This window comes from Pipistrellus kuhlii, unplaced genomic scaffold (assembly GCF_014108245.1).
Source record: "Pipistrellus kuhlii isolate mPipKuh1 unplaced genomic scaffold, mPipKuh1.p scaffold_m20_p_3, whole genome shotgun sequence".
Classification (NCBI taxonomy): domain Eukaryota; kingdom Metazoa; phylum Chordata; class Mammalia; order Chiroptera; family Vespertilionidae; genus Pipistrellus; species Pipistrellus kuhlii.
In genome coordinates, this window is record NW_023425529.1 from 73,144,316 (window position 1) to 73,172,111 (window position 27,796).

A 27,796-nucleotide genomic window follows, 5' to 3' on the forward strand; every position below is an offset into this window, starting at 1 on the left:
AAATATAAAACATAATGAACTAGAGAGAAGTGCATTTAAGACCTCTATGAAATTTCCAATCATTACTTCTTGGTAATACTTTGGTTGTCTACAGAGAAAAAATAAATTATATCACTTTCTAAAAGTAATACTTTTAAAGTAATTCTGTGTCTAGTTGACTTAAATCTCAGTACCTGAGTGTTCATGCCAGAGCAATTAACAAGGCTGCATGTTCAATTGTGGAGAGTCTAAAAAAAAGTTATAAAAAAGAAAAATATATTTAAAAATTAAATAATTTAAATATTAAGAAAATCTTTTTTGTTTCTTTATATATATATATATATATATATATATATATATATATTATTTTACATCTACTTCATAATGTGCTACGAAATATTCTCATTGATGTATAAAGAACATTTATTAAAAATAGATACAGCTTTACAACAAAAAATGAATATTATTCTAAAAAGTCACTAAGAATCATTCTTTGTACCAAAGCAATAAAATAATGTTTAACCAGAATGGAAAGGTCCTACATAAATCTTAAAAGTAGAATAATTAGTTTATAACATAACACATAAAAAGCAGCAGAGAAATAAAAAATATCAAGCCTCCACTTTCCAAGCTCACAAGATATATTTGCTGAAGGATAATCATTCTTAAGAACTACTTCAGAGGTTTAACATCCTAATGAGAACTAAATAACTTAGCCATAAAGGGAGTTGAGCAGAATCATTTTATCTGGCCCGAATTTTAAAGCATTATTCCTAGATTCTGTGTTGAGAAATCTATTGCAAATATCTAAAATAAAGGTGATGTACAACAGTGTTTCCCAACCTTCTCTCATGATGAGAATCACCTGGTGGAGTTGTTAAAACACAGATTCCTGAATCCCAACTAAGAAGTGCTAAACTAGAATTTTTGAGAACATATAGGTAAAATTGCATACCTAACTTAGTGCTCTGTATATAAAATCTGTCTTAGAGCACTAGTTAAGTATACAATTTTACCTATATGTTCCCAAAAATTCTAGTTTAGCACTTCTTAGTTGGGATTCAGGAATCTGTGTTTTAACAACTCCACCAGGTGATTCTCATCATGAGAGAAGGTTGGGAAACACTGATGAAACAAGACAAGAGTGATAGAGATAGTGAGAAGTCATCAGATTCACACATCTACTATGTCTGATACCTGTGACAAGTTATTCAACTCTGAAGAGGTAACATGTTTTCTACATGTAAACCTGAGACTGTACTGCCTTTCTTGCAGTGTATTATACAGTGTCACACAGAAGAATACCAGGACACATCCGGTAGTACTTGCTCTCCAATCTCTAACAGTCACAAAATATGAGTGGAAAAATACATGCATAGAACAGGCACAATAGATTTCTAAAGCTATAGCTCATAGGATGGTGCTAACTTGATATCATTAAAATTAGAAAAATAATATAACACCAAAAAATGGCAGAAAATGTGATTTCTTAACTTTATAGAATTTCTCCACTGGAGTAACTATAAAATAAAAGAAACTTAAATTGTTCCACCTTTAAATCCATCAAAATAATGTCTTGTTAATAAACTTTATTGAAAGCTGCTAAACTATTGGGAATTGAGGCTGTTAAGCTTTGCTGTTTATAACCCAGAACATTAACACATGCAGAGGTCAGTGCAGATGTAAGTAACCAAACTAATTCCTGAAACAGAAGATCATAAGTGGGGCCCCAAGGATCTCCTGGTTTAAATGAGTTTTGGTCCTAATAATATGATAAAAATTGTGTCTTTAACTATGTGTCAATCTTTTGGAGAAGAATGCTATTAATATATATCAGTGTTAGGCTCTATATATATATATATATAGAGAGAGAGAGAGAGAGAGAGAGCCTAACACTGATTATTTAATGTTTTCCTTTATATTCATCTGTAAGTAACTTTAAGTTATTAAATATTAAGATATTTGGAAAAGTCAGAAAGAAGACTAGGAATGTTAAATCATTTTCAAAATATTCTCAATGAGGATAAATACACTTCTAATATTCTGATCCTCTTGCAGTGTTTCCATACACTTTGTGTGTAGTGACCAATGTCAGCAAGCAGCTGTCATCTGCTCTTCAAAACATTTTAGTCTTTCCTACCTCTCCAAACATAAAGCAAATCCAGACCGAAATAGAGTCAAATGATACAAAACATAATCCCAAATATAGTTATTTATATAAGAAAAACAAAAACAATATTTGAAAAATACATATAATCCCTTTAAAATATTTTTAAAAGCTGGTTAAATAATATGAAGTATAAATAATATAATCCTAACTCTGAAAAATAAATTAGCATACCTAATTGCAGACAGTTATTTACTTTTGTGCAGCTTATTATTGTTCACTCTTCTGTGCTGCTTTTAATAATATGATATTACATTACACCCATCTTTACCTTCTATAGAGCAGTAATGTTATATTCTCACTGTAAGGTTTTTTGTTTTGTTTTTTTAAAGGTGTTTTTCCCACCACTAAGAAGTATATCTGTATGTTCCTAAAATAAGAACTGATTATTGCTATGTAGAATATAACAACATAGATAAGGTTATGAAAAAGTCTAGCTCTTTGTGTAAAGACTTCAGATTACACTTTAAATAAGCAGGGGGAACCGAGTATCTATCTCTTTGACCAGACAGAAAATTTCTCCAGAAGTAATATGACATGCTAGATAATAATATAAGCATCCTATACTCTTCAAAAAACGTGATCACATGACAAGTAATACCCACCTTCTTTATTAAGTACAGGGGAAGTGGCTTCTGTTCCTTACCACTCAGAGAGCCTTGTCTAAAAAATTCCCTATGTAAAGACAATACTTAATAGCATACAAATAAATATGTTATTTTATGTAGCATACTAGTTAAAGTATATGAATGAAGCAGGTGGAAATATTATCTTCAGATTCTACTCAAACACATTTTATGTATGTATATATCACTAATACAACCTATGAATGGCTTTTTGTGTAATTATCTGTAAATGAAATGTCTTCATAGTTTAGCTCTTACACCATCTGCAAAATGCAATTGTCATGCCCAGCTGGCATGGCTCCGTGGTTGAACATTGACCTATGAACCATGAGGTCATGGTTTGATTCCTGGTCAGGGGACATGACCCAGTTGTGGGCTTGATCTCCAGTGTGGGGACGTGCAGAAGGCAGCAGATCAATGATTCTCTCTTATCATTGATGATATTTCCATCTCTCTCCCTCTCTGAAATCAATTTTTTAACAATGCAGTTGTTGTGTCTTCACCAATATGTATTCTTGCTTAATATATTAACAACGGCAATTTCCACCTTAAAGAACCTCCAAGAAGCTCTGTGTTTCCTTTCTGTCTCCAATAATTTAAAATACCTCACAACCCTTCTCCACAACTAGTGCTTAACAAAAATTGCAGAGTTCTGCTGTTTGTCAGCACTGACATTTCACTTGAACTTAAATGACCCTGAGCTTGCAACCACTCCTGCATCCTTCAGGCATATACATCCACCTCTCAGAGGTCAGGTACTCCACCGAGTGCCAAATTCTACCTTCAGCACTGATCAAAGCAAATGTCTTATTGTAACTTGCTTAAGTCTTAGAATTAATATTTCAATATTTATCTCTAAAAAAGGAACACCAGAAGTGCATGTTTTCCATTTTGTATTCACTCAGTTACTTTTATGAGAATTAATTTGCATAAATTTGAGACACTTTTTTTTCTTTTCGGTTATTTAAAATCATATTTTTAAACTAAATATTGAGCATATGGCATTTAATTTCTTACAAGAAGTTGGCTTGTTTTTTGTTTTGTTTTTTTATTCTCATTTTACCATGTACTCCCTAGGGCTGTCATATCAGCGGTACCTGACAGAAAAGAAACAAACAAACACTTCCCTGCGCTGTAACTAGGCAAAGGCAATGCTTCCACCTTAGGTTCATGAAACCTTCAAAAAGTTAGGCACACAGAGAATTATAGAAAAGGCTGACTTACTCAATGGCGAAGTCCTCTACTTCTTTAGGTTTCACTATAAAATACTGTGGCATTTTAATCAAAGTATCTTATAAGACTGAAATGAATATACAAATATTTTTCATAAAAGGCAAAAATACAAATGTCTTGCAAGTTCATTCAGTTTTTTCATCCCCTACTAATAAAGAGTAAGCCATTGATAGAAAAACAAACAAGATTGCAACAAATAGCCTGTCAATTCACAATATATTACATAAATGGGGGAAAAAAATCCCAAAAAGTAAAACAAAAGAATTTGCCAAAATCTCAATGGATTTTTTTTAAGAACACCAGACAGGCCCAGCCAGTGTTGCTCATTGGTTGATTTTTGACCTATGAACCAGCATGTCATGGTTCAATTCCCGGTTAGGGCACATGCCTGGGTTGTGGGCTCAATCTCCAGTGGGGGAGTGCAAGAGGCATCCAATCAATTATTTTCTCTGATCATTGATGTTTCTATCTCTCCCTCTCCCTTCCTCTCTGAAATCAATAAAAATATATATTTTTAAAAAGCACACCATATAGAAACTGAGGAGATTTACGTCATTTGAAGAAATGGAACAGGAAAGGGATTTTTGGCTACGGAACAGATAATTGAACTTAAAAATCACATACTTAAGCCCTGGCCAGTCTGGCTTAGTTGGGTGAGCATCTTCCCATGCACCAAAATGTCACCCATTGATTCCCATCTGGGCACATGCCTGGGTTTTGGGCTCAATCACCAATGTAGAAGGTCAATCATGTTTCTCTCTCACTTGGATGTTTCACTCTCTTCCTCTCTCTCTAAAATCTATATAAAATATATACTTTAAAGGACATATTCAATAGCACGAGAATATTTAAAATGTGATTAAAGGGGGCAACTATATAATTAACATGATAAAACATTGAGTAATCTATATTCTATTTTATATAGTTTGCAAAGACTAAAGTGATAGCTGAAGCATTAGAGTCATATGCACTAGATATTTTTAGATAAACCTCTATAATTAAATGATTATGTGCACACTCATCATAGCTAATACTTACAGTCTATATAATGTGTTACTTTCTTTTTATGCAACATCTGAATTATTCCTCAGAAACTAAGACATTTTTCTCATTTTGCAGACAGTAACCTTAGACATAAAGAGGTTATATTACTTGTCCAAGGCCGCCCAACTAATAAGTGACAGAATCAGGATTTAAATTTAGCCTCAAAGTCAGGCTCCAGAGCTCCAGCTCTTTAGCACCATGATGTACGGATGAATTAGAATTGCTATTTTATTTTTATATATTATGCCCTATATAACTTAAAATACACTTTAAAAGATTAAGTATCAAGAAAATGATCTTTAGACTATTAGACTAAGTATTTTAGAGGGAACTGCATTCTTAGAAACTCTGCTATGACCACAGATACTAGTACACTTGCCCAGGGAGTTAATGATTTAGATCAAAGGTCACTTTTACTTTGGAAATTTGGGCCAAAGTTCATTGGAGATGCTCTCATCCATGAGAGATTTTTAAATTAAACATTAAAACTCAATAAAGTTCTAACTGAAAGGCTCATACATCAATCAGATAATGAATGAAAAATTCCTTTTTATTTCTTTACTTTTTCTGAAAGTGTTTGCACATAATTGGATTAATCATAATTATTGCTGTCTCCTTAGTCTATTTTAATGGTGTATTGATGTGGTAGGCAGAATTCTAAAATTTCCTTCCCTCTAGTGTACATGGCCTGCATAATTGGTCAGACAGTTAATGCCATGGATTTTTACTCCCTTGATTAGGTTATGTGATATGGCTCAGCTAATATTGAGATAAGGAGATTATCCAAGTGAGCCTGAATTAATTATATAAGCCTTCTAAAAATCAAGAGTTTTCTTCAGCTGGTTGCAGAAAACGAAGGAAGAGATTCAAAGCCCAAGAAGCATTCAGTATGCCTTGGATAGAGTGAAGGGTCGAGGAATGTAGGGAGCATTTAAAAACTGAGAGGGCCCTCAACTGACCAGCAATCCTGTAGCCACACAGAACTGAATTCTACCCACAGCAAGAAACACAGATACCAAAATCATCAACGAAATATTAGCAAATTGAATCAGCAATATATTACAAAGATTATCTACCTTGACCAAGTGGGATTTATCCAAGGAATGCAAGCCTGTACAATATTCACAAATAAATAAATGTGGTATATTACATAAATAAACTGAAAGATAAAAATCGTATGATAATATCAATAGAGACAGAAAAAGCATTTGACAAAATCCAGCACCCATTTTTTTTTAATCCTTACCCAAGGAATGAGGATATTTTTGCAATTTATTTTGAGTGGAAGGGAGGAGAAAGGAGAGAGAGAGAGAGAGAGAGAGAGAGAGAGAGAGAGAGAGAGAGAGAGAGAGAGAGAGAGAGAGAGAAGAGAGAAGAGAGAAAAAAAATTGGTCTAACAGAGACACATTGATTGGTTGCCTCCCACACATGCCCTAACCAGGGGCAGGAGTGGACCTGCAACCCAGGTATGTGCTCGTGACCAGGAATTGAACCTGAAACCCTCTGGTGTGCAGACTGATGCTATAGCCACTGAGTCATGTAGGTGAGGGCCAGCACCCATTTTTGATTAAAAAAAAACTCTCGGCAAAGTTGGAATAGAGGGATCATACTTCTACAAAATAAAGGCCATATATGAGAAATCTATAGCCATCATCATACTCAATGGGCAAATTCTAAAACCATTTCCCTTTAGAACAGGAACAAGACAGGGATGTCACTTTCACCACTCTTATTCAATATAGTACTGGCAATCTTAACCAGAGCAATCAGACAAGAATAAAAAATTAAAGGCATCCAAATTGGAGAAGAGGAAGCAAACTGTCATTCACAGATGACATGATATAGTACATAGAAAACCCTACAGGCTCCACCAAAAACCTACTAGACTTAATAAAGGAATTCAGCAATGTAAAATACAAAGCTAACACCCAGAAATCAATATATATATATATATATATATATATATATATATATATATATATATATATGTTGTTGTTGTTGTTGATATTTTTACAGAGTGGAAGGGACAAGGATAGAGAGTTAGAAACATCGAAGAGAGAGAAACATCGATCAGCTGCTCCTGCACACACCCTTCTGGGGATGTGCCCACAACCAAGGTAAATGCCCTTCACCGGAATCGAACCTGGGATACTTCAGTCCATAGGCTGACACTCTATCCACTGAGCCAAACCAGTTAGGACTCAATGCATTCTTATTGATTTTTAGAGAGAGAGTGGAAGGAGAAGGAGAGAGTGAGAAACATCAATGTGAGAGTAAAATATCTGTTGGCTGCCTCCTGCACACTCCTCTACTAGGGATCCAGCAGGCAATGTGGGCATGTGCCCTCACTGGGAATCCAACCCACAACCTTTCTCGCATGGGATGATGCCCACCAAACAAAGCCACATAGGTGAGGCCAAAGTATCATTTTATAAATAAAAATTCTTGTTTTTAAAATAGTCAAATGTTTTCATCTTATATAGATTTATTTTTATTTGTATCTTAGGAATTCTTCCTGACCTAGAATCAGAAAGTAATTCACCTTTGTTTCTGTGTGTGTGTGTTTTTTTCTTTTTTTAAAAAATTTTGAAGTTTTTGTTTTTATGTCTTAAGGTTTTAATCCATCTGGGGTTGGAACAGAGATAACAGAATTGGAATCCGACTCACCTGCTCATGCATGTTGTTTGTGCCATCTGGCCCTGTTAATGCTTTATCCTGGAAATACTACTTTCATCTTACAATGATTTCTGCTGGGCCAGCCTGACACCTGACAGAACCCAGATCATGATTAGCAGCTTGGCTTCATGGCTACTTTGTGCCCCAAGGTCAGACACCTCATCTCTATCAGAAGCTTATTTTTTTAAGGTAATTTTCTGCTATGGACACTTTAGTCACCTACAGTCTCTTTTGTGATTTTCCATTGCGGGATGCCTTAGAATCTAGACCTTTCTCATTAATATGTCACTACTGCCCTGGGCTTTCCTATAACATAAGGCCCAAGCAGGAAGAATGCTTGCACTGCAGCCTGGACCACTGCAAAGCCATTTCTGTTCTTTATCCCCCTTTGATCTGTAAGTCTTTTATGACACCCAATAAATGGGTTGAAGCATTATTCCCACATGTGGAACATGCTGCCTCCAGACCCTTACAAGAGTTGTCAGGCATGATGCTTCATTTACAGTTGTAGGAAATATATAGGATGGGAGTACCCATCATTGCTCAGAACTAGGCAACCAACCTCCAGTGATTAGGTCCTTGAGGTCAAACAGATAACTGCAATTTGTCCTGCTTACAAATCTCATCTTAGCATGTCCTTTCTTGGACCACTTCTGGTACAAATTTTGCAGGTTGTGTGCACTAGGGATAAAAGATTGAGTTGGTATTAACCTATGTGTAGATCTATTAGGAAATGTTCTTAGGATTATCACCTGTCTAAGAAACGGGGATGGAGCAGAATTTAGCAAAGGCAGAAGCTGGGTTTCTATGCAGCTTCAACAAAGACCTTCGGGTCAGGTGACGATACATGCCTTTACTTGGTATATCTATAAACTAATCAGTTGGTGGATTCAGGCTGCCCTATAAAGGGTGCATGTCCTATGAAGAGTACATGTTCTATGAAGGGTGCATGACCTTTGTTAAAGCATCTCCTGTCCACTGAACCAATTCTGAGATGGACTGGTTGGCAGCACCTTAAGCAAGTGAAAAAAAACCTTGGGCAATGCCAAAACCGGTTTGGCTCAGTGGATAGAGCATTGGCCTATGGACTGAAAGGTCCCAGGTTTGCTTCCGCTCAAGGGCATGTATCTTGGTTGCGGGCATGTCCCCAGTAGGGGGTGTGCAAGAGGCAGCTGATTGATGATTCTCTCTCATTGATGTTTCTAACTCCCTATCCCTCTCTCTTCCTCTCTGTAAAAATCAATAAAATATATTAAAAAAAAAAAAAACCTTGGGCAAGATTTTTAGTTCAGAAAAGGAATCTAGACAACATATTCCAGTGCTCATCTCAAAAAGAAGGCCAACAAGGATTTTATGAGAAAATTTTGGAAATTTGAAATAACTGGAAACTCCTTTAAAATATAATATATCAAAATAAAATCTGAATAAATAGAAAGATGAATAGCCTTTTTAATTAAAGAAGAATTTTAATCATGGTTGAAAATCTGCACAAAGAAAATGTCAAGCTTAAATGGTCTTATAGGCAAATTTGACTAATTTTCAAAGAATTCATGAATTCAACTTTTGAAAACTCTTCCAGAGAACAGAAAGAAAAAAAAAGATAATACTACCCAATTCATTCCATGAGGTCAGAATATTGACACAAAAGTTGGCAAAGACATTATAAAAATGAAAACTTACAGATTCACCTTGTGTATACACATACAAAAATCTTAAACAAATTTCTAGCACACTGAGGCTGATAATAACAATATATTTTGACCACACTGAATCTATCTCAGTATTCAATGGTGAATTAATATTATAAAATTCTCAAATGTTATCTACTATATTAATAGATTTATATGGAACAATAATTTTATCTCAAATGTATGCAGAGACAGTATATGGTAAAAATTTATTTTACTTCCTACTTAATATAAAATATGTAAAATTAGATATCACACTGTTTCTTTGGTCTTCTGCCAGTGAGGTCTTTGTCATTGACCTATTTTCTGCTTCTAAATATCAGGAAATTGTCATACATTAGAGGAGAGAACATTATATTTCAGTGATCATATTTTAAGAACATGATATGGTTTCTTTCATGAGGTGACTTTCCTTGTTTTACAAATAAAATGTTTTCCAGTTTTATTGAGGTATAATTGACATATAACTTACTATTAGTTTAAGGTATGTAACATAATGATTTGATATCCTGATATATAAAAACCCTGGGTCCATTACAACCGGAGGCTCAACCAACCGAAAGTCAGTTCATGGCAACCCAGCACTGACAGCTACAGCAACGGGTGTGTGTGTGTGTGTGTGTGTGTGTGTGTGTGTGTGTGTGTGATTCAGCACTGATTGCTGAAGGGACTGTGAATCAGGCCCAGAGATAGAGCTGAAGAGTGAAGCAGGGACTGATCTGTAGCCTCTGTGACAGCTGTTGATCAGCACTTGCCTCTCTCTTTCTCTCCGGGCTTGGCCAGCAGCCCTGACTCCAATTCTTTCCAACCTCCACCAGGGATGCTGATAAGTCCTGCCTTTTTTTTTTTTTTTTTTACCAGGCCCCTTTGATAGGCCCAGAGAGGCTGACTAGCATAGAAACCGACCAATCAGAATCAAATCTGGGTGAAATGTGAGGAGTCAATGGCTGCCTAGGAGGTAGAGATGTTGACACTGACTGGCATAGAAATCGACCAATAAGAACCAAATTGGCAACAGAGGAGGGCAGTTGGAGGCGAGATCAGGCCTGCAAGGGATGGCAGTTGGGAGTGATAGCAGGCCAGCAGGGAGGGCCATTGGGGGTGAGATTAGGCTGGCAGACATGGGGACAATTGAGGGTGACCAGGCTGGAAGGGGAGAACAATTGGGGGTGATCGGGTCGGCAGGAGAGCAGTTAGGTATAAATCAGGCTGGCAGGGGAGTGGTGAGGGGGTGATCAAGCTGGCAGGCAGATGTGGACAATGAGATAGGCAGGCAGGTGCGCAGTTAGGAGCCAGCAGTCCTGGATTATGAGAGGGATGTCCAACTGCTGGTTTAGGCCCAATCCCTATGGGCATCCCTTGGGATGGGTCTAAACCAGCAGTTGGACATCCCTCGAGGGGGTCCCAGATTGGAGAGGGTGCAAGCTGGCCTCTAGTATATATATATATAATGTAAAATGAATAGCACAATAAGTTTAATTAATATCCATCATTTCATGTAGTTAAGAAATATTTTTCTTGTGATGAGAACCTTTTTTTTCTTTTTTTATTGTTTTAAGTATTATATGTCTCCTTTTTTCCCTGATTAACACCCCCCTGGCCACTCCCACTGACCCAGGGCAAACCCCACTTCTTCAGTGACTGTGTCCACTGTCCATGCTCCTGTCCATGCATACAAGACCTTTGGTTTATCTCTACTCTCCTCAGCTCTCCAAGGTTGGACGTTCTGTTCAGTGCCACCACAGAAAATTTATCTTGTCACTGGATCAATTTTTGTTCATCAATTTATGTTGATCATTATATTTTACATATGAGTAACATCATGTGATATTTATCTTTCTCTGAGTAGCTTATTTTGCTTAGCATGATGCTCTCCAGTTCCATCCATGCTGTTTCAAATGGTAAAAGTTCCTTCTTTTTTATATCAACATAATATTTCATGTGGAGATGTACCACAGTTTTCTAAACCACTCATCTGCTGATGGGCACTTAAGCTGTTTCCAAATTTTGGCTGTAGTAAATTGTGCATATATCCATTCTGATTGGTATTTTTGATTTCTTGGGATATACTCATAGAAGTGGGATTACTGGGTCAAATGGGAGTACTATTTTTAACTTTTTGAGGCAAATCTATACTGTTCTCCACAGTGGCTGGTCCAGTCTGCATTCCCATCAGCAGTGCACCAGGGTTCCTTTTTCCCCACATCCTCACCAGCACTTGTTTCCTGATTTGTTGATGATAGCCACTCTGATAGGTGTGACATGGTACCTCATTGTTGTTTTGATTTGCATCTCTCAGGTGATTAGGGAGTTTGAGCATGTTTTCATATGTCTCTCAGCCTTCTGTATGTCCTCTTTCAAAAAGTATCTACTTAGGTCCCTTGCCCATTTTTTGATGGGATTGTTTATCTTCTTTTTGTTAAGTTGTGTGAGTTCCCTGAAAATGTTGGAGATTAAACCCTTATTTGCAATAGCCCTAGCAAATATCTGCTCCCGTGCAGTGGGCTTTCTTATTATTTTGTTGATGGTTTCTTTTGCTGTGCAGAAGCTTTTTATTTTTATGTAGTCCCATTTGTTTATTTGCTCCTTAGTTTCCATTATCCTAGGAGCTATATCAGTAAATATATTGCTACAACATATGTTTGATATTTTGCTGCCTGTGGAGTCTTCTAATATTTTTATGGTTTTCCATCTTACATTTAAGTCCTTTAACTATTTTGAGTTTGTTTTTGTGTATGGTGTAAGTTTGTGATCTCATTTCATTTTTTTTTTTGCATGTATCTAACCAAGTTTCCCAGCACCATTTACTGAAGAGACTGTCTTGACTCCATTGTATGCTCTTGCCTCCTTTGTCAAACATTTATTGAGCATAATGGCATAGGTCTAGTTCTGGGTTCTCTGTTCTATTCCATTGGTCTAGGTCTATATGTCTGTTCTTGTGCCAGTAACAGGCAGTTTTGAGAACTGTGGCTTTGTAATATAGCTTGATATCTGGTATTGTGATCCCTCCAACTTTGTTCCTCTTTCTCAGGATTGCTGTGGCTATTTGGGGTCTTTTTTATTCCATATGAATTTTTGGAGAGTTTGTTCTAGGTCTAAAAAATATGCCATTGATATTTTAATGGGGATTGCATTAAATATATAAATTGCTTTTGGTAGTATAGACATTTTAAGGATGTTGAATCTACCAATCTATGAACACGCTATGTTCTTCCATTTGTTTATGTCTTCCTCTATCTCTTTTTTCAATTTCCTATAGTTTTCGAAATTGTGTTGAAAACTTTTAACATCTACTTTCTTAGCAACTTTCAAATGTACAATTCAATATTAACTATAATCATCATTCTGTCTATTCCCAGAATTGATTTATCTTTCCTTGTAACTAAAAATAATGAACTATAAAGACGACCAATTACAACTTTTCCTTTCTTAATGGGATTTCTGGAAGACAGACTTTCCCATTCTCCAACAGCAATAATTCAAAGTAAAAAGCACTATGTAAAATAAAAAGTTTCATGAGAGAACTGATAAAAATTATACTTTTATTAAAATTTTTGTTGTAAACTGTAAAAAGTATTTTCTGGAAATGGAATGTTCAGATATTGCTATACAATCTTTCCTAGTGAAAATTAATCAAGTTTATCACCACATGAATGCAAATGGCAAGAGAATTCATTTGATGAGATAATACTGTGTAATAATCTCTAGCATAGTAATCTTAGCAGTAGAGATAAGGCAGGGTATGTGTTCTATTATTTCATCATAACATATTTATAATTAATTTAAAGTTGTATTCATACTAACCATAAACATATTTACAAATGTTGAGTCCAAAATGCAGAAATATCTATGTAATATTTGTTTATTTGATGAGCCTAGATCAATATTTTTTTCTATTTATCAATCCCATATTTTTTCTAAAATTAACTAAAATTCACCATTTACTTTATTTTTTAAAATATATTTTTATTTATTTCAGAGAGGAAAGGAGAGGAAGAGAGAGATAGAAACATCAATGATGAGAGAATCATTGATCGGCTGACTCCAGCACTCTCCCTACTGGGGATTGAGCCCACAACCTGGGCATGTGCCCTTGACCTGAATCAAACTAGGGAAGCTTCAGTCTGCAGGCTGATACTCTATCCACTGAGCCACATAGGCTAGGCTCACCATTGACTTTCTGGGTCAATGGGCTAATGCTGCTAAGCTGTAGGACTAACCAAGGATAGAACAAGAAGATATCACTTGCCGAAACCAGTTTGGCTCAGTGGATAGAGCATCAGTCTACAGACTGAAAGGTCCCAGGTTCAATTCCAGTCAAGGGCATGTATATTGATTGTGGGCACATCCCAGGTGAAGGGTGTGCAGGAGGCAGCTGGTCGATGTTTCTCTCTCATTGATGTTTCTAGCTCTCTATCCTTCTTCCTTTCTATCTGTAAAAAAAATCAATAAAATATATCTTAAAAAAATATATATCACTTATTTTTGTTCTTATCTTATTGATTATAAGGCAAATTTAGTTCATATATATAATGCATAATAAATTATTTAAAAATTTTAAAGGTAAATTTATTTATTTCACAGTTGTTGAACAAATGAATTTACAAATATTTTATGTAAATAACATATATTAAATATTTTACTTTTTGTGGGCTATATAGACTGTGTTACAACTATATACTCTGTCATTGTAGTGCAAAAGCAATGTTCTGAAAATGAATGTTTATTACTGTGCTCCAATAAAACTGTATTTACAAAAAAAGCAATGGGGCAAATTTGGTTCATGGGTCATAGTGTTACCAAGAAACCACCAGGAAGGCTTGGCCTGCATATTGCTGTGTCCAATAACAAAGGCAGGGTTGAATCATGTAAGCCATTTATTGAAAAGGCTAGCCAACCAAGAAGACTGAATGCTTACAAGCATTCAAATCCTGTCTTGCAGCAAGGAGCAGGGGAAGGGGAATGGACTAGAGTGAGGATGAGAATGGAATGCAGCTACTTGCAGCCCTGGAGGTCCAAAGACAGCAGCTATTGTCCTTAGTCATCAGGTAATGGATGATGAGATGATGTTTTGACTCCTGGTGGGTTGGTATGACCATGCTTATGGGTTCTGTTTGCTGGATTCACAGCTGAGTCACCTCCGCAATTGCTTAGCACATGCTCTGAAAAGAAAACTTAACCCCCTACTCACATAAGTATATGTATTCTAAGATTACAAATAATATGATTATTTTTCAGATTAATTCAGGTGCTCTATTTAGTAATAGTTTGCCCGATTCCTATTCCAGACAAAACTCTTAATTAGTTTATTTATTTTGGCCCCATTCTTCTGAACTATAAAGTTAAAAGCAGGCAAGTGAAATGAAAAAGAAATGGAGAACAGTAGAAAATAGTACAATCAAAGCTATTCACATCTTGAAACTTTCTAACTAAAGGATACCATAAGTACAAACAACCATTAAAAAGAAAACAAAATTTATATAGTAGTTCTCATTTAGCATCATGGTTGTTGCTACGGTTTTCTAACTTCAGAAAAATGAAGTTACTAACTAGCAGTTCGGTGAACATCTAAAGAAATATACTGAGAGAAAATGTGTCCATTGCAGTCACTGAAGTTTGGATGTCATGATAAGACTTAGGCTGGTCAAGCCAGTGCACTAAAACCAGCAGGGACCAGCTGATAGTATAGCTGAGTAAATCTTTCTCCCTTACTACTAGAAGAGCTATTTACATCATAAAGACTTACAATTTGCCCAGCTGGTGTGTGTGGCTTAGTGGCTGAGTGTCAACCTATGAACTAAGAGGTCACTGTTCAATTCCTGGTCAGGGCCAGTTTTAAGGCTCCATCTCTAGTAGGGTGCATGCAAGAGACAGCTGATCAGTGATTCTCTTTCATCATGGATACTTCTATCTCTCCTACTTCCCTAATCTCTGTAATCAATAAAAATATATTTAAAAAAAAACCACAAAACTGAGTTTCATTAACTTCTTGGTTGGCTAGCATTTTCAATTCTCTTAAAATTCAATATGTATTAAATTTCATAAATTTGTCTGAAATTTGTTATTATAAGAATCCAGAGGTGAATATGTCATATAATAGTGTCTTCCAGTAATACAAAACTTAATGCAGTGATGGAAAATATACTTCATCTTAAGTGCCACTTTTAAATTTATAATTGTTATCTAAAAAAGAATGTTAACAAAGATATCAAGGCTTTCTCAAGCTCAGCAGAGAAAATTCACAATTGTCAAGTTTTATCTGCCATGAATAGGAGCATATTTTTCATTTTCAATCTAATCCTTTATACCTGAGAGATAATTTTCTCCCAATTCCATTATTTCCTTTATCACTCTACTCAATTGACTAAAATCCTAGAAATACAGGTATGAATAAAATATATTTTTCTTAACCAAGACTGGTTGGAGTGTTAAAAATAAAAATAAACAGTAATCACAACCTAGAACTATATATATGCCATGTAACCACAGAGGATAATAGAATTACAGAATTATGTATTCTTTGGAAATCATAAAAACCCTGTTTCCTCTGTCTCCTATGTACATAAGTAGTGTATAAACCTAGCCTGCATTGTATTAATGGGAGCAGGAGACAGAGCTCTGGCCACTGAAATGTGGTCCTCAGTTGTAAATGTAATGTTCAAGTTTGGCCTATAAAAATCAACCATATGCCAAAACCGGTTTGGCTCAGTGGATAGAGCATCAGTCTGCAAACTGAAAGGTCCCAGGTTCGATTCCGGTCAAGGGTATGTACATTGGTTGCTGGCACATTCCCGGTAGGGGGTGTGCAGGAGGCAGCTGGTGGATGTTTCTCTCTCATCGAAGTTTCTAGCTCTCTATCCCTCTTCCTACCTCTCTGTAGAAAATCAATAAAATATATATTTTTTAAGCTGATAAGAACAGATACTACACTTGATCTTAGCCAAAAGGCCGAGAAGCGATAAAAAATATATATTTTTTAAAATCAACCATAATATCCTCTGCTCAAAGAATTGGCAAAGTTCTTCTGTAAAGGACTAGATAGTAAACCTTTTAGGCTCTGAGAACCATATGATGCCTGTCACAACTTCTCAACGTTATCATTATAATGCAAAAGTATCCATACACATTATATAAACAAATAGGCATGACAGTGCTCCAGTAAAAGTTTAATTACAAAAATAGAAGACTGGGCAGATTAAGCCCCTGATGTTAGTTTGCCAATTACAACTCTACTTTTTCTATTTTCCCATCTGCTACCTAGTTGCAAAAGTCACAGTCAAGGAATTAAAGGCCAGCTAAGTGAAAAAGACTGTCAACCCTCAGTCACTACATAGAAAACTGTCTACTGGATAATGCATTGAACTCTTAAATGAGAGAGAGATAAACTTAACTTGGCTTTAAGTTGAAGAGTTTTGTTTACTCACTATAGAAGATTTTATACAAAAGGTAGAGATTTTGTGCCAGTAAAAACATAAGTTGTCATAGCATGCAGCTAAATACCTAGCAATAAGATTACAGGTTTGTATGGTAAGCATGTGATTAACTTTTATAACTGTCAAACTGTGTTCCCAAGTGGCTACATCATTTTGCATTTTCATCACCAGTTGATCTGTATCCATGTCAGAATTGAGTAAATGTATGTATATGCCAGAATGTGCCCAAAAGAGTGGTTCTGTGATTTTGGCACTTAAGCCCTTCTCAGTGAAACCAGGAAACTAATCTATATGTGGTACCACAGTTAAAAAAATGGTATTCCTACTAAATTGTAAGAATGACCATACTTCCCTATCCCTTTCTACAGTATATCCATTCCCTTTTGCAAAGCAACTTTGCCATTATTTCTCCACGCCTTATAGCTGGGTTGGCCTTATGACTTGCTTTGATCAATAAAATGTAGCAGAAGTGAAAGGCCCAGTTTTGAGATCTTGCATGCTTCCACTCTTGCTCTTAGAACCCTGTGACTAACATGTGAACAATTGTAAGAGGATATGAAAATACATGAGTCACATTCAAAGCATCTTAACTGAGGCCATATTAAATGAGCCAACCTGAAGTCGATCTTGCAGCTGACCACATATGTGTGAATGCACCTCGCCAAAACCATAAAATCTACCTAGCTCTGTCCAGACAAAATTGCCAAACCATAGAACCATGATTAAGTAAGTGGGTGTTTAATGTCACTGAGCTTTGACATGGTTCATTATGTAGCAATGACTAATTAATATGCTGTTTAATCCCTAACCTATTTATATAATCCAAAAATAAAATGTATGCTGCTATTAGTAAATAAAATCAGTGTTCTTATTAGCTCTTCTCTCTGGCACTATTCAAATCTGAAAGGCAAAAGGGTTTTCTTTAAAAATAAAATGGTACTTCAGAAATTATGTAGATTGGTTTCTGTAAACAAGTTACACTCTTAGTTTTTCCAGTAGTAAGCTATGTGACTTTAGAGAAATTATTTAACTTTTTTGCCTCAGAATCTTCATATGTAAAATGAGAATATTGGAGAAATCACATTCTAGGAAAGGAATTATACACATATCCATATATATGAATATATCTATCCTATTCATGTATACATATGCTCTACATGCAAACAGAGATACATGCATATGCACATTTGTATGTTTTCATGTGTGTATGTGTTTACTCCAACATGTATGTATTTCTAAAAGACCTTAAAAGAACAATCTTGGAATCTGAACCATCTTGGAAAAGCTCCCAATAAATGTAAATTTATAATAGAGAAAGACAAAGAATAGGGCAATAAAAATGTATAACAAATGTTCTGATACAATCATCTCTGTGATGATAAGAAAAATCCTACTTACTGACCAGTCTGTCGTTCATACACAAGTGAAAGACGCAAGTAGAACGCCATATACAATGAAAGCAAACCACAGGCACCAATGAAAGAATCATCACAGAGCTTCAGAGGTGGCAGAAACTTTAAAAATCAAGTATAACTTTCAGAGTTTTTATTATTATTTATTTATTTATTCTTTTAAAAAATATTTTTTATTGATTTTAGAGAGGAAGGGAAAGGGAGAGAGAGAAAAATCAATGATGAAAGAGGACCATTGGCTGCCTCCTGCACAACCCCCCACTGGAGATTGAGGTAGGCATGTGCCCTTGACAGGAATCAAACCCAGGACTCCTTAGTCCAAAGGCTGATGCTCTATCCACAGAGCCAAACCAGCTAGGGCTTCAGAGATTTTTGGATTTCATTGATTTAAGTAAATTACTTTCAACAAAAATTATTGAAAATTTCAATTGTGAAACTTATTATGCATATTTTGTGCAAATCCTATTCTGGAAAAATCAAATAACCTGCTGAAAGTCAACTGGTTAGTAGTTGAGACTAAGAAACAAGTTTCCTGATTTCTATTTTAGTACTCTTTCTACCACATGAGGTAAATATTCCATAAAATGACAAAAAACCTTTCTATGACAAGTTATCATTATATATTAAACAAAATATAATTTTAGTATATTTCAAGAGAACCAGTTATTTATTGTAATCGTACTTTGAAAAGATTTTTTTTTACAGTAAATAGGTGAAAAAAAATTTTCCAATTTAATGGAAAGGCCAATATAATCAAACTCCTACATCTATGTTGGACTTCTGGGATCCTATCTAGGTGGAATCTAAATTGCCCTGCCAATCACAGGTAGGAACTGGGTTATAAACTGCTGAAATCAATTCATGACTCTTCCACTTTGCTCCCTCTCTTAAAGAGATCCCTTCATCACTGTAATGGGAGGGAGCTTTTCTAATTTCTGATATCTGCTTTGTTCACGCTACAAAACTTTCAATCAATCATGCCACAAATGTCTCTCAAAATTAACTCTTCTTTGAGTCACAGTGACCTTCTTTTCCTCTCCAACTTACCGTATTTTTCGGACCATAAGACGCTCCGGACCATAAGACGCACCAGTTTTTAGAGAAGAGAAATGAAGAAAAAAAGACTCTGAAACAAATAGTGTCCTAAAATATTTTATGTGCATTAAAACCCAACATCACAGACATAAATACATGTAATCAACCCTGTAAAGTAAACAGCAGCATTTAGAACCATTTTAGAGCCGGGCAAGCACACAGAGACCACACAGAGCCGGGCAAGTAAAAAAACTTTTTTTTAAAGTATATGTGTAGGGTATATTTGGACCATAAGACTCAGGGACTTTTTCCCCCCACTTCTGGGGGGGTAAAAGTGCGTCTTATGGTCCGAAAAATACGGTATCAAGTCAGAAGGCTAAAGAAGGGCTCATTCCAATGTAACCCTGATATTTGGGGGATAGTGATCTGAATCCATGCCAGCAAGCTCAATGTACATTCATGATAACCTATAATAAGTCACTACCTCCTTCCCAGATACTGGTCTTGCAGAACCAGTTACAGAGGCCATGGGGCTGTGGACAGTGCACTGCCCTGGGGGAGGGTTATTAACACTGGTGCAAGGCCAGACCATCAGATATGGCCTGGAGACCCCCAACACTGGGGGGGCCTTCTTGCAAGGCCTGAGAAAAGGACCAGAAGCATAATCCATATTTGTGGGACAAAGATCACAAGGAGATATAAAGGAAAGCCCCATGCATCTTCCTTCACTCAGATTAGGAAGGCTGTTCCCTGAGTCTGCCAGTGTATTAAATAACATTTTTACCTATGTGACTGGTAGATTGCTTATTTCCATTTCGTTTCATTGTCTTTCTGGAATTTTGTCCTATGCTTTCATTTGGGACATGTTCCTTTGTCTCCTCAATTTGGCTGCCTCCCTGTGTTTGTTTTTATGTGTTAGGTAAAGCTTCTAGGTCTCTTGGTCTTGGAATAGTGGCCTTATATAGGAGATGTCCTATAGGGCTCAATGGCACAGCCTTTGTAGTCACCTGAGTTGGGTGGGTCAGGTGTATCCCCTCCAACTGTATGGACCTTGTACACCCTCATGTTGTTGATTTTGATTGATATTGGCACACCAAATGGCAGGATTTACCCCCAGGCCCATCAGCTGTGAGGACTGGCTATAACCACCTTGGAGATTCCACAGAACAGAACTCACTTCAGCAGGGTTTTTATGCCCACTGAGTCCACTCTTTGAGTGTGTTGCTCATGGAGATGGTTGTTAATGCTTTGGCATTGTCTAAAGCTGTCCACAGGTGTGCTGGCTCTGTAGCATCCTAGGAGGTTCCGGCCAAGGTCAGCCTCTGCCTGTGCCCTGTCCCCTGTCCATAGCCACCCAAAATGAACTACAAAGCAATCTGCTGATGGCTGCTACTTGTGTTGGGCTTGGTGATGCCTGGGAGAGGCAAAACTGTGAACCAAGGCCAGCTATTGTTACACTGGGCCTGGGGCTATGAGGTACAAGGTATGTAGAGATCAAATGCTGCCCGTTTGAGAGCTTTTAGAAAAGTTGGCAGTGTGAATCAAAACAAGCCATTTGTATAGAAAACCCACTTAAAAAGTGCTTGGTTGGGATTGCAAGTTGGATAGTTCTGCTAGTTGGGTGCAGAGGGGTCTCAGGGAATCACCAGAGCTGAGCAAATAGTGCTAGCCAAATTGAGGGGGAGTTAGATATCCATATAAATGGAAAATAAAATATTAATAATATTTTGCTTTATATAAATCAGAGTGGTGAATATTTAAAAGTAGATAATGTCAATTTTTAGCAAATATAAAAAAGTAAAACTTTCATGAATTGCTGGTAGACATATAAACTGGGATGATCACTTTGGTGAGAATTCAGGCATTATTTCTGTGAAATTTAACATGTATAAAACCAAGAATTCTACTACTGTGTGTGTACAAATTAATATTTCTTCTATTGTTCAAAGGAGACACAAGAATATGTCTTAGTAAGATTTTCATGGTGGTAAGCAGCTAATGGCCATAATTAGAGGAATGAATATTTGATAAATGTGTACTATTTAATCCAGAAGATAAAAATAATTAATAATATAAATTCCAAAAATTAGATAAATCTTAAAATAGTGAGTGTTAAATGAAAATTTTAAGAATCATAACTTAAAAGATTAAGATATTCAAGAGGGAACCTAAATACACAATTTTATTTTCTACCTACATTGCAGAATAAAATTGATAAAGCAAAAATGTCTACCAATAAGAGAAAAGAAAATATTTCTGAGCTAAAGAGACAACACTTAAGTGGGTTGATCAAAACAGCTTTATAAAAATGTAATGTATATATAAAACTGACAGGTTATATTGTAAACAATTGTCTAATGTAATTAAAATTTATTTCCTGTGTACACAGACACTGCTAAGAGTATGGGTGACACTTTAGGACAACTGGCATCCATAAAGTTGCTGAGCAATCCTGGCTACTTCCATATTAAAGTACTCCACTTCAAAATGTGCATTCACAATTTCTGTGGTAGGGAAATAAAGCCAGCAAAATCACAGAATAGCCCTTAAATGTATATACACATCCTTTAGGCTCTTGGCCTTCTAACTTGTACTAGCCAAATGGTCGATTAAAAAAATGCTATGAAATAAAAGATTTTATATACCCAGGAAATGAGAAGAAATAGATATAGGACTGTGAGCACAAGTAATATTTCTTTATATGGTATATGTATATATATCTCTTTCTTGTCTATATTTAGTAACTTAATTTAGACAAATTTATAGTTTGGAAATTATTGAACGTATGTTTATAAAAACTTATCCAAAATGCAGATGACTATGAGGAAGAAAGAAAATTTTTAAATCAGAGATGTATAGCTTATGAGTCTACTCTAAGTGCATACATTCATTCATTATGTGATCTTTAGTAAATGAACTTATTTATTTGGATCATAACTTTCATTATTCTGAATATAATAGCTAATACAGTTAAAATGTTTTGAGTGTATTTCTTGTGTCAAACATTCTAAATGTTTTGCATATAGAGCTTATTTAATCTGCCCAATTACCTCTTAGGTTTTATAAAGGATCCTCTTTTTTAGTTGAGAACACTTGGAGAGGTTAAGTAATTTATTTGAAGTCATAGAGCTAGAAGAATGAGGATTACAACCCAGGCAGACTAACACCAAAGCTCATTTTTTTAATCCCAGCATGGACCCTTCTTCCTCTTAGTGGAATGTCTATTCTCTTCATTTCATGTGTTCAATTGGAATATCAAATGAGATTATAAAAACCTTTACAATTAGAAAAGACCCTTTGAAAAAAATAGATGGTTCACAAACATTATCAAATATTATTTACCACATTCCTTAGATCCTTGGAAGTCATTTATCTATTTGAGACATAAAACCAGTTTAAGGTGTGATATATATTTACATTAGCCCAGCCAGCAGAATCGGGTTGAAACCTGCTCTCTGACATTCCACAAGGGGTCCTGGATTGTGAGAGGGTGCAGGTTAGGCTGAGGGACCTCACAGGTGCATGGTTAAGGCCAGGGAGGGATGTGGGAGGTTGGCCAAATGGGGAGGGACAATGAGAGAGCTCAAAGGTTTGTCTGGCTCATCTCATTCAATCCCGATCAGCCAGATCCCAGCAGCAAACAAACCTACTAGTCAGAGTGTCTGCCCCTGATGGCCAGTGCATTTCATAGCAACGGGTTGACTAGTCAACTGTCTGTCTCCTCGTGGTCAGTGCACATATTGTGTGGCCCTTTAAGGGGATGTAGTATTTCCAGCAGTTTCTCACTGGCAGACAGCAACCCTGCTGCTTTTAAAGGCCAGATGTTGTTTGGGCACCTTTCTCAGTTCTGGTGCTCTGGGCTGGGGAGCTAGCTTGGGGTTTAGACCCCACACAGCTGATATAACCCTCTGAGACTTCAGCGTCTCTCTGTGGGAGCCCAGCCAGCCCTCTCATGCCTCTGCCCCTCCTACCAATCTCCATGTGGTCTCCACTTTCTGTCTGTGATTATCAGGGTTCTCCTCAGTAGTCTTAAGTTGATTATTCAGGATATCTTCTTCTGTATTTTAGTTGCAATTCCAGTTTGGTCCTGGGAGCACATCAGTGTAGCTTCCATTTACTCTTATGCCATTTTGGAATCTCCTCTCCTCCGTCTCTACATTCAGTAGCCACAATAGCAGCTTTTAGTTACCTCAGGCAATAGTTCCCCAATAGCATGTCCTAAACTCCATCTAGGATGTCCTAAACTCCATCTGTGTTGTTTTTTTCCTTATTTACAACCAGCCAACCACTGAGCCATGGCCACATATTTTAGGTTGTAACTGCACCCCATTATTAAAATTTTATATTAGTTTGCCAAAGTAGACACATATTAAAATGTCAGTGTTTTGATACAATGTAACTACATTTCTTGTATAGGTAATAAGGAGGTACAGTTCTTCAAAGTTGCAGGGTGTGGCCCTGATATGGACTTAGGATAACACAGATAATGTCATATTTAATACCTGAGCCAAGGTTACTGTACACATTGAGATCTGGCCAAGAGAGGGGAAAAAACGTGTTTGAATAAGAACCATTCTTCTCTTTAACTGGGCCTAAGAGTAGCATATCTCATTTACGGTAGCATTCCATTAGCAAAAAGAAGACATGCCCTAAGTGCAGAGAATACTGGGAAATACATTAACTGTCTAGGTAGACAAAACCAAGCAATAACACTATGTGAAAGAAAGACAAAAAGATATTATCATTATGGTAGAGGCACCTATCTCTCACAGACACCAGAGAGGTGTTATGAGACAGCCCTCGAGTTAGAGGGAGCTGTCTGATAACTTTGGTTCTTTTCTTCTCATATAAATGAATTTAAATGAAAAACAAAAAACTCCAGATGATTGTGTTGTGATGAAGCCAGTTTTATCAAAGTAATTAAAGCATGCACCTTTATTAAAGATGTAAGGTAAGCAAACCTATGAAGCACAGTCTGGCTGTCAGCTAATCTGAAGCTGGGTGGGGATCGAGGCATTATAAACCCTCCTGTCTGTAGGTGTCAAAATATCCTCTGTTGAATATTTTGGGACAGGTTAATTCTCAAGGTCCCTTTTTACTTTGTTGTGGCCTTTCCAGAATTCATGACATGCACTTGGCAATTTGATCTTGCCAAGCCTTGAGACTGCTGGATTCTCTGCTTAAGGAGTAAAACTGCCCCCTCCCCCCAAACACACACATCTTGTCTATTTTCTCCCTCTAAGGAGCCATGTAACCCTTTGCTCTCCTGCCCACAGCTGGGGAAGATAATGGCTTGATATTTACAAACTGGCTGTAAATTGCACACACTGTTTGGCCTTGTTTTAATTTCCCTGTCTCAGTTTCCCTATTCCTCCTGCCCTGGGATTTTCCTAGCTTTTCACTGCCCAGTAACAATTAGCCATCCATTTTTGCTACAGAGACCATCAGACATTTCGTTCTCAGTGATTATCAGCTATTTTTTTATTATTGTTATGTTGCTTTTATTTAGTCTAGCATCCACTTATGCTTGTGTTTCTGTTTCCCAGGATTAGACTCCTCTAACTCAGTAATTATTCCTTTACTTGACATCACTTTTGGGTCACATGGGAAACTTGAATGAATACCAATATCTGGATTTAATCAGTCACTGGGCTAAGGACCCAGGCACAGTATTTAGAAAAATCTTCCCTGGAGTTTCTAATTGGCTGCCAGAGTTGATGTTACCGCCTAACTTGTTTTGGAAATCAGTACTTTTGTATTTATGTATAACTCCTGAGTGGATTTTTCAATCAATACCCTGCTGCCTGTACCTCTTTTGTAACCTTCCATTTGCTTTGCTGCTAATTTTCGTGAAACTCCCTTTGCTTCTTTATTGGTAGCAGCAGAAAAGTGGATAGATGTGGGGTGCACTAAGAAGAATTGCAACTCACATGTTGTGTATGGGTGTGCTGGCTTAGTGTGCCACATCTTGGAGTTGGTTTAAAACCCTGAATGTTATTTTATAAGATTTAAGAATCTGTTTGGATGGCAGGACACATTACATGGCACAGGCAGGCTGGGCTTACATAGGGACAGTGGATGTATGGCAATCAGGTTTATTAGGCACCCTGGGGACTGGCTAATTTGAATAATTTTGTGAGCTCTGAGGCTGTTCATAGTTGCCTGGTGCCTTGTCCAAACATCAATGAGGGCGGAAGCAGAGCAGCCACACAGTGTGAGAGCCGGTAAAGAAAGTAGCTGGTATATGGATTTAATCAACAGCTCAAGAAAGAGAACTGACTAATCTTTAGCCAGGGCCTTAAATTTAATGTCCCACAAAAAAAAAATCTATATTACAAATTGGCCCTATAATGTCTTGACATAAGTTTTGAGTTCAATTATTTCAAGTATTCGAGTGGACTAAATAATAGAGGAGGCTTCCAGAGAGCAGGGTAATAGAAGTCCTACACAGTATAAAATAAATTTTATTATGAGAGAGAAAAGAATAAAAACAACTGGAAGTATCAGTAGTCCTTTGTAAGCCATTCCATAACAGAGTTGTATGGCATTAGCCAAGAAAACAGATGTGAAGTTTCTAAAGTTTCTAATATGCTGGTGTAGTTATAAAGCGTGTTCTAAGTATCAGTTATGTTTTTCATGACAATAACATCTTGCTGTATTCCTTAGGTCTAGTTGCAGGTCCAGAGGAGGGTATGAACTGATAGTGCAGTAAAGCAGAATGTGTAAAAGGTAGTGGTACCTTTTTGTGTAACGAGGGGGAAGGTGTAATTGTGAGAGTCTTTGTCAGAGACACGGGGTGAAAGGTTTTGGTGAAAAGCTGGAGGGACAGAATAAAAGGTTATGTAGAGTGAGAGATCCTTTCCTCAGAGGGATGGGCCCTCGTATGGGGGGCTGCCTCCTGCGGAAAGCAATAATTTCCATTATTTTTCAGAGTGGCTCACACAGCAGTGCTTGCTACTAGGTCTTCCTTTGGACATGGCAGTGTATGGATAGGCAAGCAGCCAGCTCACACAATGGGACAGAATCTCTAATTTGGTGGAATAGAAGTAATAAATGTCCTATGTCAGATTTGTCAGCCCTTGGGAGAGGTAGGCTCGTGGGTGTTGCTGGGACAGTGGTGCAAGTATCTGAGGCGAAGTCCTCTCCAACACGGGGGAGGGGAGGAGGATTATCTCTAATGCCAATGACTTGGGCTGGGATATTATCATCTCTGGTGAGTTCCGGGACCGGGCAAGTTCCATCATCTGGGATATGGACTGAGGTACTCTTCCTAGGTGGCTACCCACTCAGTTTGGTGTGGGTCATGTTTTTGTAACTCTGGTAATTATAACAAGGCGGGTCTACATTCGAAATTTGAAGACAACATTGGGTCTGGGAGTTTGATTTGCAAATGTCTTTTAAGTCAAGGGGTTTTGTGGGTGAACAGCTGTCAAAGGTGATGTGTCACTGCCATAATCTGTGGCACTGTCACAACTGAACTAAAGCATTGGAACTCGACTAGTAAAGTTAAAACTCCTACCAAAGCTGGCTGAATCTAGAAGCTCTCAACAATCCAAGGGCCATTTCCAAACGTAAGAGATGACAAGGTTTGTGCCTAAAATAGGTCTCAAGTCATGTAGCCTGAATTGGGTATATGTTGCTAACAGAGTGTCATATTGTTTGTAAAGTAAATTATCTGTGGCTGGGATTGGACCTCTAGCCCAGCTTGCTATCATGCTCTCTAATTCCACTCATTATTACTGGTCCTTTGCCTCAGTGTCAGTTCAGTTAGTGACAGGCGCTTGCCTTTGGGCCTCAGGGCTTGCATTAGCCACACACAATGGTATGTGGGACTCAGCATTTGCCATGCTTGGTTGAAATAATTATTGATTTGGAGGGTTTGTACTTTCAGCTCATAACCCAAAGAAAGCATTCAAATTCAGAGTAACAAGACCAATATCCAATACAATGCTGTGTTGACAGTTTGTTGTCTCATGCTGACTTTCCTTACTAAGGAGGAGTTATTTGATTTCATTGCTGTGGGAAATGGTATTGATTCCATTATTTCCTTCAAACATGACTTTAATGAACTACATAGAGCTTTCTAACTTTCTTCTTTATAGTCTATCACTGTCTTTGGAAATGGCCCTAAAATACTAATTCTAGTGTCCTATAGGATATGAAAGGGAGAGCTTGAATTAATTATCTGCTTTTTATAATATGAATATCAAAAAAGTTTTTGGGGTGTGTTGAAAGTTTCAGACGCCCAGTCAAAATAGTTAATATGGCCCATTGTAAGTTAAAACTTGGCCTCTAAAGATTCACAAATATCATATATATGGCCTATTAATGAAAGTCTCTCCGAATGCTTTTTCATATGAAAGCCCCATTTTATCTGTTCTTAAAACTAGAAAGAATGAATAATGCATTACTACAACTTTAAAGCTGTGGCATTGAAGCCCTCACACCCAAGATCATATTATTGAATTTACTAACTTCATCAAAACAGCAATTAAGAAATATC

At 36.8% G+C, this 27,796-nt stretch overlaps 1 non-coding gene across 1 annotated transcript; it reads right to left on the bottom strand.

The window, feature by feature from the left end:
- Positions 1–16,188: 16,188 nt before the first annotated feature.
- On the bottom strand, positions 16,189–16,373 carry LOC118730915. Its single transcript, XR_004991663.1, has one exon. It is a non-coding gene; the product is annotated as a U2 spliceosomal RNA (small nuclear RNA).
- Positions 16,374–27,796: the final 11,423 nt, after the last annotated feature.